General features: G+C 40.7%; 1 protein-coding gene across 4 annotated transcripts in view; it reads left to right on the top strand.

The window, feature by feature from the left end:
- Window positions 1-12,680, top strand: part of sh2b3 (SH2B adaptor protein 3) — a 74,908-nt gene that overhangs the window by 17,951 nt on the left and 44,277 nt on the right. The window contains exon 1 of one of the 4 annotated variants that reach the window (XM_084946110.1): window positions 5,691-9,539. The exons of the other annotated variants lie outside the window; for them this stretch is intronic. The gene's annotated coding sequence lies outside the window, so the exon portion shown is untranslated. Of the gene's footprint in view, window positions 1-5,690; window positions 9,540-12,680 lie in introns of those variants that run through there. 4 annotated transcript variants of the gene reach the window in all.

The raw sequence follows: 12,680 nt of genomic DNA, 5'->3' as shown, positions 1-12,680 counted from the left end.
GACTTCTATCACCATGTGGGATAGATGGCTGGTCAACATATTTTCTAATATAGGAATATTTTAACACTTTCAATCTTATGGCATGGCAAGTCCAGATTTGCAGATCTTTGTAGTGTGATTTCAGTCTCAGTTTCAGTATTGTTACACCCCTGCTCTTACTCCGTAGCTTCTTTGTGAGTAATATGGCTACATCCGAATTGTTTTCCTTTTACATGTGTTAGACAAAAGGTTTCCTGCTCATTCTCACAGAGCAACAAGTTAGTGTTTGGAACAGGGATTACAGAGCCAAAGCTTCTCCATGTCTTTGTGATATCCAGATTAAACTTGTATAACAACACCACTGGTCTCTGGCTGTGCCTAGTAGTTGCAATCGCCGCCTCCCCTCGTGTTATACCTTTGAATCAGCTGATGCTTTCCTCGGGCTATGGGAAGTTAAGCCCAAAGTTATCTCATGTTTCAGCGCTACTTCCTCCTTTACAATATGTTCTTCAATTATGTAAGCTGTGTGCGTCTCGCTTTCTGCTCTATGTATTATCAAAGCTCTTTCACATCTCACTTCACACAAACAGGAACAGTAAGCCTCAGCCAATCCCAACCCTGCGACTGTATGTCTTTTTCATGTCGGCCTCTGCTTTTATGCACCTGATCAATCGGCCTCAACGCAGCTCGTTGCGGGTAGCTGATGTCAGGCCGTGCCACTTTGGCGTGATGCAGAGCAGCTTGTTGCATTCAAGTATAAAACATGAAGTGAAAGGAATGGAAAAAAGGTCACATGGTGTCGGTTTGTGTTAACTGGTATGTTGCCTATCAGTACAGCAGGCAGTTGTGCTTGTCAAAACAATATTGAATGGTTGCTGTATTAGAGCGAATTCCTGGACACTTTTCTCTTGAAAACAGACTTGGATAGTAGTGGTATGTGGATTTTTATTCATGTTGGTTTTCTGTTTTTTTGTTTTTTATGGATGTTGTTGATCAAACTTGGTGGGACATTTATTAACTTTATGTACACTTACAGCCATGAAGCAGCCTCTTCACAGGCATGGCGAGATTTTTTCTTAGTTTACCGACCAAATTAGAGAAGTTATGAAAGTATAAATTTGCTAGTTCGTATCGTAGACTGTACATAAAAGATCAGAATCAGAATACTTTATTGATCCCTAGGGGAAATTATTTTTCGTTACAGTGCTCCATTATAAACAAACATTAACAAAGACTGGATGGAGGCAGCCACTGAAGCAGTACCCATTAATTTCTTGATTCCTCATTTTAAAGTATTTAGTTTAGGTTATTGGTCACTGCCAGTTTGTCTTGTCACTAACTTAACAGCTAACAGTAGAAAACTTGGTTAGTTGTATCTAAAATCTGATAGTACTAAAAAAAAGATTGAACTTTCACTCAGTGGTGCCCACATGTTCTAAAAAAAATTAACTTAATATGCTCAAAAAGGCACCAGCAGCACAGACACGGTTGAGAGGATTTGAATGAAGACTAATTAGTAGACAGCTACTGGATATAATGGTCTCTGTTGGTATACTTGTCAATCAAGGCAGTCAAAATGGTTTTATTCATCCACTCTACAGTTATTAAGGAGAAATAAGCTATAGAGACCAAAGCAGTTTCTGTATCAGGCTGCTAACGTGATTGCTGCTGCTTAAAATGGGATTGTAATGACCCATTTATTCTCGCCGTTCTCACTCTCCCATCTATAGCAACAGTGTTAAAACATAGCAAAAATAAGTAATCATAATACTAAGATCACTAGTGACGATGTGTCTCAGTGGAGTGATGGCAAAAAAAACAATTAGCGATTTCACATCTTTTCAGTTTCATATTGTGACTCGGTTTATTTTTATCTCAGAAGCCGATAAAAGCGGACCCATTTCCTCCCATTAATATCATGTTGATAAGAGCTAAAATTACCAGCTGTTCTTCAGCAAGAACATTTTGTAGCTAATTTGGCTTTTTGTGTGCTCTCGTATATCTGACCAAATGATCATGTCACAAGCTTTCGGTGCTGAATTATGATCTGACTTACAGTTTTTCTCTCAACAGTTTTAGCTTAGCTGATGTGATCATATGATTTTTTTTGTGCATGTGGATAAAAAAAACCCTGCAACTCTAAGCTGAAGGTCCAGTGCATAAATCTGCACCTCCAAGGTGCATCGTGCAGGCTATGATTTTGCTTTGTTCTTGTGGAGAGAGGATGCTTGAATTGCACTTAATTATATATTTATTTAATGACACTGTCTGCGGCATTTCTCTGAAAAGAAGATCATATGCCAAATTAGTATCAGCCACTTTCGCATATCATCCACCCTCTTAGTCTAAGTTAGAAATACCCTATAGCTGAAATCACAACTTAGCTGTTGTTTTTAAACTTCTTTAAAACTTGTAGGGTTGTGCAGGAGTTTGTAATGGCTTAGAAGTAAATGCTCATTAACACAGAGTTTAGTGGGATGCTTTTTATACATCATATATTTCATACTCTTTAGGTTATCTGAGGAGCTGTTTTGGGGAATTATAATTATTAAAATACATTATGTAGTGGCGAAGAGACGAAAACGTGCGTTATTCTCCTTCTCAGGAGTTGGCTCACAACGGATCATTAACAGATGGTTATAAGCTAACATTATGCTGGCTAATGTTAGGCTTAGGTGTCCTAAAAATGACACTTTCCCTTTGATAAATAGATTGATTATATTCTCATATTATATGACAGTTTATTCGCTAAGTGTCCAAGTCCAATGACCTTAGCTCCATTCCAAATAGGGCTGGGTGTCGTCACTGATTTCTAGAATCAATTCAATTCCGATTCACAAGGTCCAGAATCGATTCGATCCACGATTTGATTCAATTCAATTCGATTTGGTTCGATTTGATTTGAATCGGGGAAATTTTGCCTCAGACAGTCAGAAATATTATAATTCAGATCATGCATCAGTACATTTCCATATTTTTATATCTATAAAAAGAAAGCTGACACTTGCAAGACTTTATCAAAGGTGTAAGCATCACAGCAGATGCCTTTGTGTCAAAGTAACTGAGGATAAAACACAGAAAAACATGAAGGCGATTTTCCAGGCCTGGGATTTTATAAAAAATATTCTGCAGTAGATCAAAAACAGAAGAAAACCGTTAATCAACATATGAACATTACCTGATGCTGCTGAAGTGAAGCAGAGCAAAGTTACAGAGGGTTTATTAGAGACAGCTAAGCTGTCACGGTTCTGGGTCAGGTTGACCCAGTATTTTGAGTTGTCATGTTTTTGCAGGTTTAGTTCAGGTTCCATGTGTCATTCTGTCTGTCTCAGTGTCAGGTCTGCGTCTTGGTGTAGTGTTCTCGTTTCCTGTTTTATTGTGAAGGTCTGCGTCTCATGTGGGTGTGTTCAGTTTTACCTCTGTCTTGTCTTGTTGATTATTCCCAGCTGTGTCCACCACCTGTGTGTAATTCCCCTGTGTTTCTCTGTGTATTTAAGTCGTGTCCTCTGTCATTGTAGTTGCTGGTCCGTCTGTGTATCCATCATGTGTCACCCGTGTGTTCTCCCTGCTGTCCATCGTCAATCTCCCCTGCTCGTTCTCATTCTTGTCCAGGTTTGTGCTCTGTAGTTTAGTAGTTTCCAGTCTAGTTTAGTTCGTGCTCCATTTGCTGTTTGTCCATATTTATTTGGTGTTCAATAAATCACCCTTACACCTTCACGACTGCCTGCGTTTGGATCCTCCTTTTCCTTTTCCACACGGCTCTTTTCACTCGCCGTGACATAAGCGTTTTCAGTCAATATTGTTTGGAGAGCGATTAAACCTGCAGCTTCAGAATCAGCGCAAAAAGGACATAAACACAAAGCGCGGACCCGCCGAAACATCAGAATCAGCGAGCTGTCGGCTTTCAGCCCCGACCGTGTCCGTGCCGTCGGGTGAGAAAGGCGACATTTCGCTGATTCTGATCTGTCGGCGGGTCCGCGCTTTGTGTTTACGTCTTTGTGAAGAATCCGTGTACCTGCTCTCATTTACTGTTTTAGCTGTTTGGTGGTTGTTGAAATTTTGTAAGGTTTAACCTGAGATTCTGGCGTTTCGGGCAAAATAAATTTATATTTAAAAATTGATTCAGGATTTTAATGAATCGATATCACGTTATCCAAGCTAGAATCGATTTTAATCGATAAATCGATAATCAAAACTCACCCCTAATTCCAAAGACTGGTGTTGCTAATAGCGGCAAAAACAGGATCAATAACAAAACAGAATTCAGTCGATGGCAGTCTGCAATCTACTGACATCTAGTGGTGAGATTTTACACACTGTACCTTTAAATTTAACATATTAGGTCATTATTAAATAATCAGTGTAGTGTATGTATCAGAGTAGATAAATCGAACATTTATAAAATAATTTAGAGGTTATTCTAAAATATCATGATGTGTATTGTGTACTGCGATTTAGCCTTAAAATACGAAAGCAGAAAAGTTCCCAGAACCACTTGGTTTTTTTTCCACTTGCAGCTTTCACCACAAATGTGTATTCATCATGCTCACAGTTAAATATTTTAAGTAACACTTGTACTTGATATTCTAGTTCTCTCCTCACGTAAGGCAGCACGTTGGTGTGCATGTGTGTGTACATGCACGGTGTCTTTGCATGTGTGCACTGTTTGCTGCTTGCCAGGGCAGGGCTTCCTGTTGCTGTGATTGCTGCCCAGGCAGAGCAGAGCAGTGATCCTTTGGTCTCCTTTCCTCTTGTGCTCTGCCACCTGGACCTTCATCCACAAACCTGGCGCCGTCTCCTCTCCTCTCAGCTTTCTCCTGCTTGTTATTCTCACTTCCTGCCTGGCCTCTCATTATCCGCCCATCTGTCTTTCTCTCTGTCCTTGTGACTGTTGTTCCTCCTCCTCTTCCTTTTCTCACTGCTTTATTGCCTTCTCCCCCCTCTTACAATCACTTACTGTGCCCCTGCTTTATAAGTTTATCCGTATCTCTGTGATTCATTCAATGATTCAGGGAGTGAAAATTCAGAGGTAATAAAATCTGTTTTTGACCCGAGTTCCTTGGATGCACATGTTGCTGTGTTATTTTTTTTATTTTTTGGCTTTAGGTTTTTGTGTGTGTGATTTATATAAATTTTCCACTGCAGTTTTTACAGGAAACGCCGAGTGTTTGATGTCTCTGTGAGCCTCTATGCCATGCATATTAATTGAGTCATAAGCAATAGATTGGATCCGGCTGATCTCGGTAATAAGGCTCGGGCTATATAAAGGTCGGACGGATGTGGTTCGCTGTAAATTGCATTTTACTTAATGAGCATGACAGTTAGGACTGCATCCTATTTTTTGCAATAATGTACAACTAATCAGCACATAGAGGTGTACATGTACACACATTCCCAGACCAGTTGCTCACACATCTGTATGTTTGTGTGTTTTAGAGCAAGAGCAAACAGTTTAGCTCATCGCCCAACAATCTGATATCTATTTATGTTTAAGTGTGTCTGAAAAAACATGGAGGTAGTGTCTGTGATGTCATGTCTGGAGGGTCTGGCGGGAGTGCAGTGTTGGAGCTGATGTGTAGCAGTCAAGTAGTAACTAATGTTTATTGCGCCTGTGGTTGCATCTTCTTCCTGTCTTTGTGCAAAAAGGAGTTCAATTCCACTTCTGCTGTCATTAGTTTCTCATATATATCTTTTTATTCTTATAGTTTACAATTTCTTCACAGCTTGCTCTTTAGGGAAAGTTCGCTTGATTTCCACTGTGAATTCAGTGAAATTGGAATTTTTTGTAAACATTTTTTATTTTAAAATGATTTGCTGATTAGTAGAGCTGTAATCATAGAGTTGGCTAGTTGATTATTTAGGCGATATTGTTTACATGACTATAGGTTTTGACAAGCCCTGGCCACACATGCCTAATGACTGGTGATCCCCTGAAAAAACCACAGGTCACTCTGGAAAATGTGTATTCCTCAGTTGAATGGCAAGTGATTGCTGGTGATTGCTGTCTGTGTGGTACTGCGCTGAAAACCTGCTTGAAACCAAGCTGCTTGCCAGCAGATTGTTGTGGGTGTCCATAGTTTGCATGGAAGACGCTGACTTGTTTGCGAACATGTTTGCCAAGTGATGTTAAAACTGTGAGGAGTGTGATGTAAATTGAGAACAAGACCGGTTGCCTTCAAAATCAAACTTGGATCAAGTTGGCATCTTCCATGCAAACTATGGGCGACTGTAGAAATCTGCAGCCAAAACTATCACGTTGAGGTTTTTGGTATAGCATCCTCTTTGTGACCAGTTTCACCTAGAAACAGCCACCTGTTGGGGAATACATATATTTCCTTTAGTGACTGGAGGTTGCTGACCCCTTACTTTCATAAGGAGAAAAGTGCAACACCAATAGCCTTCCTGGACCAGTTTAATGGTAGTTTAGTAGCTGGAAAAGAAGACTACATTATGAAAAATGGTATGCTTTGAAACATCCAAATGTAATCTCCATAAATCTGCAAAGTCTTGTCTATTTTTCCTGAGTCTGGCGTGCTTTTTCCAGTTGTTTACAGTGGCAAAAACAGCTGTAGCAACGTAACAAGGCGCTAGTCATCTTTTCCACACTGTGCACCTCTTCCTAGCTTAACCAGCTGTCCAGTAACAGTGGAAAGACGGTCGAGCAACACACTGACCAAATGTCACAACAAGTGTGGAACAGCAATGAAGGACAAGTTAATGCTGCTGAGTATTTATGCCTGCACCTGTTCAGCAACCAAAGTGTTAGAGCTGCTGAGGCTGTGCCTCTTTGGTACTATCAAGGACTCTGAGCTGAGTATTGTCAGGAGTGCTGAGTACTTTTAGCATGAAAAAACCCAACAACTCCGAGATGTACAGAATCTGCTGAAATTAAATTGATACTGTTTCAGAGAACTCATTGGCATATAGTCATCTTGTCAGTGTTAGGATCTTCCAGTACTGTCATTTTTCAGTATGCAAGGTCTGATAATTTTACATTGGCAAACTTGAGTTAAACCACTTAAAACTCAAAGGCATTAAGTAAAATTTAAGAACATAAATTAGATAATTGTGCTATTTGACGTTTACCAACATCAAATGTTTTACATTTAAGCTAAAATTATTTTAATTGTGCTTTTTTTGCCATGTGACTCGGGTGACAAAACATTTCAGCTTCGGTTGGCAGCGGGACTCAAAAATTCTCCCTTATACGAACTCACAGGAGCCTCAAGATCAGTTTATTGGTTAAGTAAACTTGTTTTTAAAACCCTTTAAAATCTTATTTTACGAGGTAGTTTAGCACTTGTCAGACTTGTAACATTTTCCCACCCAGTCTGCATTTTGGTTATGCATCCAGCATCTAGTGGCCATTAGAGGTGCTGCAGCACTCTCAAACCAGACCCCTACCTCCTAATTTGAATGCATGACCTGAAAACTCAGGTCACTTCAACACTTTCATGGATGTGTGTGTCCGTTGCATCAAACGAGCTGTTCCCTAATGGGGACAACAGGGTAACTCAGTGGTGTGTGAGAGCTGATACCAGGCCTGTGAGATATAAATAGCAGTCTACATCCACCAGCAGCATAGATTATTATCTATGAGTTGTAGTGTTATATAAGCCGCGGTCTTGGGAGATTTTATTTTCTTGGTTTTGCTCCAAAAAAAGCTTTTTCTTTTCTTTTTGAGAGGAGCCATGTGGTGTTAATGTTTGTGCAAACAAAAAAATATTGAGCAAAAGACCATGTTGTCTCTGTTCCCTGCAGACCACATCCAGGACGCTGTTTACTGTAAATCATACTGCTAGCACTTCCATTTAGTGGGAATAAAATGCCGCAATATAACACATGAATTTCCCCAGTAAGTCCTGAGTCATGAGGTTACTCACGCTAACAAGATCGATTCATGTCTGTGTTTCACACATCCTGTTTCCTTCCGTCTTGATTAAAATCAGACTCTTTTATGTCCACTTCTGGAGCGTGTACATCATGAGTATTAGGGATAGATGAGAGCTGTGTGACTCATTGTGGTGTCTTGCAACTTGACCTGGTGTGGGGTTAACTTTATAGGACAAGGTCAGGATACAGTTTTTATATTCACTGACCAACTACAAGCTAATTTAGATAATAGATAATTACTGCCTAAGTTATTGTGGAGGTGATTCAAGATGGCTGCTGAGTGGTTAGGCTTGCTTCTAGAAGGACTTTGCCTCATGTCACATGCTCAGAAAAGATTGTTTGACATTTTGCCATGTGTCCATTAAAGACTTGTGTGGTATGCGTCACTACCTGTTTGCTCTTTTAAACAGCAGTGGTTGACTTGCTGCATCAGTAGTTTCACAGTAGCATTTGTTTGGTTAGATCATTTTTTCTCTTTTTTTCTTCTTGCCAAAAAATCTGATGTTGATCTCGACACAGTGCAGCAGTTCCTCAGGTTGTTTTGTGGTGTCGATGGGGGAGAAAAAAGCGGTGCCAAATTTCTGTAAAGCCCACGAGAGAGACGAAGAAAGCAATCAGTGTGCCATCGCGAGCATGCGTGTGCTTCGCAGAAGAAGAATGCGGGCATTGTAGGGGAGGAGAAGGAGCTTGAGGGAGTGATGAGTAAGGTGAGGAAGGAAAAAAGGCAGGAGTGCACAAATGTTTTCCAGTTGCAATTTCGGGTGTTTGGATTGGCTTTTTTTTCTGCCGTCTCCTGCCGAATGCTTTCTAGGAAAGCAATAATACAATAACAAAACACTGAGCTGAGGTTAGAGGTCCCGGATAAGAACAGAGAAAGGAGACACAAACACTGTGTTAGCCTTTTTGTTTCCCCTCACAGTTTGAATATGGCTCTTCGTCAAGGTAAAAAGTCAAGGAAGTTTGAGTCCAAACATATCTGGAGATCCTCAGAGGACAGAGAGGATGAAAAGAAAGGGAAAACCCTGGGAACGGAGGCGGCCAAGACCCCAATGGATACGGCGAGAGGAAGTGTGTGTCTGTGTTTTTGTGTGCATGTGTGTGTGTTTGTTCTCTAGGCAGTGCTGAGTCATCGCTGGGCTGGCCAGGCAGATAGAACCAAGCTTCTGGGAGGCCAGCTGAAGGGGCAAAGTGAGGCATGCACTGAGCATGCTCTGAAAAAGTACAGGAAGGGAATTAGTTGTTGTGACAGGACACATCCAGGAACTTTAGTGACGCAATATTTCACGATGCCAACTTTTCACTGCCTCATTGACGTACGTGTCCCCTTGATATGTTTGATGGTGCTAATGAAAAAACGGCACGCTTATTTTAAGATGTGACCTCACGACTTTTACAAGTCTTCATCTCAGAAGGTTGTCGCTCAGGACATGGAGAGAAATTAGATAACAAGACGCGTTGCTCCATGTTTTGGCCCGACCACAGCGCGACCCCCCATCCCCCCACCCCCTGTTTCTTGTGGTTGTCTGTGATCTGTTGGACCACAGTCTGTGACAACCCCCCCCCACCAGACACAGAGACACAACAGCCCACACGCACCCATATGCAAAAGCACTCTCACACTTCCTGTATGCCGATTAGACTCTTCTCTGCAGCACTGGAGGAAGATGGTATGTACTGTAGGCACATGTTGAAGTTAGAAGGTTAAACTCCTGTTAATGATACTGCAGTTTACGTCTTATAGTCTAACTGTTCATCTGTTGCTCAACACTTTATTATGGAAAGACATGCAGGGCAGAAAAAGAAGCAGCTTATATATAATGCATGTTGACTTCTTTGCTAAAAGCACCTTGAGGTGTTGCTTTTGGTTTGTGTTATGGTGAATATTCTACCTGTGTTCACCGCTTTACTGTGCAACACATAAGAAGAAATCTGACTAGTTGTTGTATCCTAGTTACAGTCTGTTAGTTACACCATGTGTCTGCAGTGTTTACACATGCAAAGTGGCAGTTTTAAGATGAAGCTTAAATTCACCTCTGTATGTATGTCTGTGTATGTGACTGTATTTCTTCCAGTGGTGGGTTTGAGTGTCTTATATCCAAGCACAAACTTCCAGTTATGAAATTAAGCCAATGTATAAGTGCCAAGAACTGCAGATGGCAACTAATGGCTATTTGAAGGAGGTGCCAAAAGTGAATCAGTCGCCATAGACTCTCGTGGTAAAATGCCCACATTTAGTTAGTGCAGAAATGAAACATTTTGACAGTTTAGCACAAAAATCAGTTATGGTCTCTACAGATGTTTTTCCCCCCTTCAGAAGTTTCTTTTTTCCTGTTTCCTGGCTAAATTGTTTTAAGACTTAAAGTTCGGCATCATTGTGGGCGTCTTCTGTCCATTCGATGGAGTCAGGAAACATTCCGTTTTAGTTAACACCTCGCTACGTAAGCTTGCACCAGCACCAGGTGATATGCCACAGCTCTGCCTTCTTGTTCCAATATGGCCACGTCTGGATCGAAACAAAAACTTAAGATGAACACGCACAAAGTACCAAAATGGGTGCTCCAAAAGTCCACACAGCTGATATCACAGTAGCTACATCCTTTTTTTTTTTTTTTTAATATCCTATCTATGGCTCTTCCTGTCTGCTTCAGAATTTAATATGTCAGCGTTTTAGGACTAAAAAGACTCTAAATGTCCAGTCATATTTGTCTTCTTTCATTTCCAGAAGACCCAATTCTGCTTCTTTATTCTACCAAAAATGGGACTCTTTCATTGCCGTCATTGGCTGTCTCTAAACGTCACTTGAATCTTGCTATATCTGAACAGAAGTCGTGTCCAGTTATTCCAGCTACCAGTCATGCCTGGGCTACTCACTTCCAAGTCAACACACTTTTATGTCATCCTTATGCTACATGCCCAAAAGTGTGTTCTCCCTGATCCCCTATGCCTATTTGTTTAGTATACTCAAGGTCAAAAAAGGGATAAACACACACACACACACACACACACACACACATAGCAAATGGGTGTTTAAAAAGAAAGAAAAGAGAAGGGCTTGTTGAATACTTAGGAATACATCCTTCCTTTATTCTGATGAACTGTGTGGTTAAAGCTGTTAACCACACAGTTCTTTTAAATTACAACAGTACTAGTTTTTTAACGGTGGTGGACAGGTTGAAACACGTGTGCACTGTACAGAGAAGCTGCGTGTTAACTTCTTCGTGCACCGAATGATGCAGTACCTACAGTTGATAATGTAGTTGTGGGCCCTGATGAGTAAAATGGTAGACGGCTTTTGATAGTTTCAATTTACTGATTATTATAAGAAAAGCCACAAGTTTAAACAGAGAAAGCCTTGTGGGATTAGACTAATCAGCAAACACTGAAGCACTGTGCATTAACAGAAGCAAGGAAGTGAAACAGTGCACGCAAAAAAAGTAGCAGAGCCCTACTGTAGGAGGCCAAGCCTTCCAAGGCAACCCGAACACATCAAGTTCAGTGCAGTATATTACCACATGTCACATCTTTACTGTCTCACTCATAAAATGAGGTTGCGTGTGTGAATGTTTAAGGTTGGATGATTAATCAGTTTAAAATTTTAAGATTTTGCCACATTCATTAAGTCCAAACGCAGTCGGTGTTTACTTCAGTTTGAGCAAAGATTATGAAAAGCGTGGCTTTGGTCAACAAGAGCTGTCCAACAGAAGCTAAAAACTCTTAAAATCTTTCAGGAGGTTTATTAGATGTTGTCTGCAGCTGTTTTTCTCTCCATATCTTTGAGAGTCTCTCACCAAACCTGGTTTCGGTAGCATATGACTGAAATGCCCTTTGGTTGACTGCTACGACTTTCTGTCTATTAAGTCAGCTTCTGCCTGGGCCCCTTGTTGCCCCCCCACCCACACCTGCAGATGTTGTGGTGGAGGCTAGCCGGCAGAAGTGGTTACCCTTGCGAGACAGGTTATAGGGTCAAAAACGCTCATTAATATGGGCCTCGCTCTCTACCGGATGAGCCTGTCCCCCTCCACCAACGCCACTGATTTATTTATTTTTCGTGTTAATTGTACTTAAAGAAATCCCCTTTAAGTATAATAAATAAATAAATAAACACTTTTGTTTTCACTACACTTATGATGTTTGTTAAGTTAATGAATAATCATGTTGTTTGTGTATCGTGTTTTAAAACATGAGTGATACACTGGGGGGGAAAAACGGAAAGACCATTAAAATAGGTCACGTGTAAGTACACAAACACACGGATGAAAATACAGGCAGCGTGGCTGATTGAGAGATTTTCTAACCGTACTTCCTCAGTCAGGGCCTCATTCACCTTCTGTCTGACTGACTAATTACTGTTTCCATTCATAAAATACTTGAGTTGCCATCATCCATATCAGTGGAGGTTAGAACGCAGTTTCTCCTTTCTCTCTGCTCGCCTCTGCTGTAGGAAACAATTTCCTGAAATTTACTTAAAATGTGTACACTCGCTGCGTTTTCTCCCATTAACTGAATGGTAACCGATTGTCCTTTGAGTGAACCGTGGCCCTGTGTTGAGATACTCTAGGATACTCTGGTTGATTGCCAGAGATTTTTTGCAGGCCCATGTAATCCAATTTGTGCGGTTACAGATCAAGCTCAGATGAAATCAGAGTTTTGAATGTTCTTTCTTAGTGTTTGAACTGTTTTTAAACTTTGAAGCAGTTCAAAATGTGCTGTAACTGTTGTGCCATTTCCCATGTTTAGTGCTGCATGTCTTGCACAACCCTCCACATTATTCTGATCTAATTGCATTCCTATATCTTGCTCTCGTTATT

The sequence above is a fragment of the Perissodus microlepis genome, chromosome 12, assembly GCF_051167445.1.
Source record: "Perissodus microlepis isolate ML-2025 ecotype Zambia chromosome 12, ASM5116744v1, whole genome shotgun sequence".
NCBI classification, from domain to species: domain Eukaryota; kingdom Metazoa; phylum Chordata; class Actinopteri; order Cichliformes; family Cichlidae; genus Perissodus; species Perissodus microlepis.
The sequence above is the reverse complement of the archived record's forward strand: the minus strand, read 5'-3'. Positions and strand labels throughout refer to the sequence as shown.